Source organism: Piliocolobus tephrosceles, chromosome 19, assembly GCF_002776525.5.
Source record: "Piliocolobus tephrosceles isolate RC106 chromosome 19, ASM277652v3, whole genome shotgun sequence".
NCBI lineage: Eukaryota > Metazoa > Chordata > Mammalia > Primates > Cercopithecidae > Piliocolobus > Piliocolobus tephrosceles.
In genome coordinates, this window is record NC_045452.1 from 19,522,940 (window position 1) to 19,527,039 (window position 4,100).

General features: G+C 53.6%; 2 pseudogenes across 1 annotated transcript in view; one reads left to right on the top strand and one right to left on the bottom strand.

Annotated features, from left to right (window-relative positions):
* Nucleotides 1-1,900, top strand: part of LOC113219947 — a 10,861-nt pseudogene extending 8,961 nt beyond the window's left edge. The window contains exon 4 of the transcript XR_004228615.1: nt 7-1,900. The product of XR_004228615.1 is annotated as a TRIO and F-actin-binding protein pseudogene (transcript). The remainder of the gene's footprint in view (nt 1-6) is intronic.
* LOC111549033 overlaps nt 1-4,100 on the bottom strand; it is a 39,359-nt pseudogene that overhangs the window by 17,596 nt on the left and 17,663 nt on the right.

Genomic DNA, 4,100 nt, shown 5'->3' on the forward strand with positions numbered 1-4,100 from the left:
AGAACTTCCTGTGCCCAGCGGGACAATCCCAGAGCCTCCTCTCCCAATAGAGCCACCCAACAAGACAACCCCAGAACTTCCTATGCCCAGCGGGACGATCCCAGAGCCTCCTCTCCCAGTAGAGCTTCCCAACAGGACAACCCCAGAACTTCTATTCAACAGAACATCCCCAGATCATCTTCTACCCAACAAGACAACCCTAAAACCTCTTGTACCAAACGGGATAACCTCAGACCCACTCGTACACAGCGGGACCGCACACAGTCCTTTTCCTTTCAACGAGACAACCCTGGAATCTCTTCATCTCAATGCTGCACCCAAAAGGAGAATCTGAGACCATCATCTCCCCACCGCTCCACTCAATGGAACAATCCCAGGAATTCATCTCCACATCGTACTAACAAAGACATCCCCTGGGCCTCCTTTCCCCTCCGGCCAACTCAGAGTGATAGTCCCCGAACCTCTTCCCCATCTCGCTCCAAGCAAAATGAGGTTCCCTGGGCATCCATTGCCCTCCGGCCAACCCAAGGTGACAGGCCTCAGACATCCTCTCCCAGCAGGCCTGCCCAGCATGACCCACCCCAGTCCTCCCTTGGCCCCACCCAGTACAACTTGCCATCCCGGGCCACCTCTTCCTCCCATAACCCAGGCCACCAGAGCACCTCCCGGACTTCCTCACCTGTGTACCCTGCTGCCTGTGGGGTTCCCTTGACCTATCCTGAGCCCTCCCAGCCTCCATGTGCCGTGTGCATTGGGCACCGGGATGCCCCTCGAGCCTCTTCGCCCCCTCGCTATTTGCAGCACGACCCCTTCCCCTTCTTCCCAGAGCCCCACGCCCCAGAGAGTGAATCACCCCACCACGAGCCTCCCTATATACCACCTGCTGTGTGCATTGGACACCGAGATGCCCCCCAGGCGTCCTCACCCCCCCGCCACACCCAATTTGACCCCTTCCCCTTTCTCCCAGACACATCAGACGCCGAGCATCGGTGTCAGTCCCCCCAACACGAGCCCCTACAGCTCCCCGCACCTGTATGTATTGGGTACCGAGACGCACCCCGGGCCTCCTCCCCACCACGCCAGGCCCCAGAGCCTTCCCTCTTATTCCAGGACCTCCCCAGGGCCAGCACAGAGAGCCTTGTCCCTTCCATGGACTCTCTGCACGAGCGCCCCCAAATCCCCACCCCTGTGTGCATTGGGCACCGGGATGCACCCTCCTTCTCATCCCCACCACGCCAGGCTCCTGAGCCATCCCTCTTCTTCCAGGACCCCCCTGGAACTAGTATGGAGAGCCTGGCCCCCTCCACTGACTCTCTGCATGGCTCCCCAGTGCTGATCCCCCAAGTATGCATCGGGCACCGGGATGCACCCCGAGCCTCCTCCCCACCCCGCCACCCACCCAGTGACCTAGCGTTCCTGGCACCCTCACCTTCGCCGGGCAGCTCCGGGGGCTCCCGGGGCTCAGTGCCTCCCGGGGAGACCAGGCATAACTTGGAGCGAGAGGAGTACACTGTGCTGGCTGACCTGCCCCCACCCAGGAGGCTGGCCCAGAGACAGCCAGGGACCCAGGCGCAGCGCAGCAGCGGGGGCCGCACCCGCAGCCCTGGCCGCGCGGAGGTGGAGCGCCTCTTTGGGCAAGAGCGCAGGTGAGCCCAGGGGTGGGGTCAGCCAAGTGGGCTGGGGAGGAGGCTCGGCAGCCTGACAGGTGGAAGTTTCTCAGGGTTAGGATGCCAGGAGAGTGTTCAAATCCCCCTGGCTTGCCATTTACTGGCTGTGTGACCTTGGGCAAATCACTCCATTTCTCTGTTTCTGCATATTAGGAGTTTTCTGGTTTTGTGTGTGTATGTGGTTAAGTGATGTCATGCACAGCCCAGTGGTTAACTGCAAAGACTGCAGTCAGGAGGGCTGAGTCCAAATCCTGGGTCAAAGCCACATTTCAACTCATGTGACCTGATATAGTGAGTTAACCTACCTGAGCTTCAATTTCCTCATCTGTAATGGAGGGGAACATGAGCCCATTCATTCAAATGAGGGTGAACTCTCTTTTTCTTTTTTCTTTTTTTTTTTTTTGAGGCAGAGTTTTGCTCTCGTTGCCCAGGCTGGAGTGCAATGGTGCGATCTTGGCTCACTGCAACCTCCACCTCCTGGGTTCGAGAGAATCTCCTGCCTCAGCCTCCCAAGTAGCTGGGATTACAGGGGCCCGCTACCACACCTGGCTAATATTTTTTAATATTTTTAGTAGAGATGGGGTTTCGCCATATTGGCCAGGCTGGTCTCAAACTCCTGACCTCAAGTGATCCGCCTGCCTCGGCCTCACAAAGTGCTAGGATTACAGGAGTGAGCCACCGCACCCGGCCAAAATGAGGGTGAACTCTCAAACCCTTTGATCCAGACTCATGGGTTTTTTTTTTCTTCCGTGCATGAGGGAGAAGAAGAAAGTGCCCATTCTTTTTTTCCTGCCTTGGCAAAGAAAATTCATGGGTCCCTATGCATTTCAGAAAACAGTTATATCAGTTTAAAAATGTATGGCCAGGGCCAGGCATGTCGGCTCACGCCTGTAATCCCAGCACTTTGGGAGGCTGAGGCAGGCGGATCATGAGGTCAGGAGATTGAGACCATCCTGGCTAACACAGTGAAAGCCATCTCTACTAAAAATACAAAAAATGGCCGGGCACGGTGGCTCAAGCCTGTAATCCCAGCACTTTGGGAGGCCGAGACGGGCGGATCACGAGGTCAGGAGATCGAGACCATCCTGGCTAACATGGTGAAACCCTGTCTCTACTAAAAAATACAACAAACTAGCCGGGCGAGGTGGCGGACGCCTGTAGTCTCAGCTACTCGGGAGGCTGAGGCAGGAGAATGGTGTAAACCCGGAACGCGGAGCTTGCAGTGAGCTGAGATCCTGCCACTGTGCTCCAGCCTGGGCGACAAAGCGAGACTCTGTCTCAAAAAAAAAAACAAAACAAAAAACAAAAAATTAGCTGGGCATGGTGGCGGGCACCTGTAGTCAGCGACTCGGGAGGCTGAGGCAGGGGAATGGCTTGAACCCGGGAGGCGGAGCTTGCAGGGAGCCAAGATCACACCACTGCACTCCAGCCTGGGCGACAGAGCAAGACTCAGTCTAAAAAAAAAAAAAAAGTATGGCCCGAGTCACCCTATTTTAAGAAAGCAAGCTCACAGAATTATAGATTTTTAGCAGTCAAACATCCTGGGACCACTGAAGTCCAGGTGTCTTTTGAGTCTCCTTGGTCAGCAGCACTGGCCCCCCTGGAAGGGGAGCATTTCCTCCTGATCCAGCTGAGATTTCTCTCCCCAGAAGTTCCAGCCCTCGAGTTTTCAAGGATCAGAGCTAGAATTCCTTTAGTTAGGGTCAAGAGAACAAGAGCAACAAAAAGCAGTCTGGAAGTCTCAAAACTTTCCGTGTATCTAATTCAGTGAATTTTTAGTATATATACCAAGTTGTCCAACCACTGCCACAATCTAACTTTAGAACAGTTTCATCACCCTAAAGGGTATGGAATATTTTGTATCTAAAATTCCTCTTTGCTGCTCCTTGGGCAAGTTTTCTCCTGGATTTGAATCTGCATGAGAAACTTTATCAATCTTGGCTGGGTGCGGCGGCTCCCTCCTGTAATCCCAGCACCGGAGCTTGCAGTGAGCCGAGATCATGCCACTGCACTCCAGCCTGGGCAACAGAGTGAGGCTCCGTCTCCAAAAAAAAAAAAAAAAAAAAAAAAGTTAGCTGAATGTAGTGGCACACGCCTGCAGTCCCAGCTACTCAGGAAGCTGAGGCAGCAGTATCGCCTGAATTTGGGAGGTGGAGTTTGCAGTGAGCTGAGATTGTGCCACTGCACTCCAGCCTGGCAACAAGAGTGAAACTCCATCTCAAAAAACAAAAAAAAAGAAAGAAAAAAGAAACCTTATCTCTTGTTCTTCAAATTTCCTTTTCCAGTAAGCTTGATCATTTCATATCCAGATGACAACCATGTGGTCTCCAGTATTAGTATCATTTTTTCTTTGGCCTTAAAAACAAAAACAAAAACCCAGAGCAGTTTTAGGTTCACAGCAAAATTGAGCAGAAAGGGGAGAGTTCCATGCAC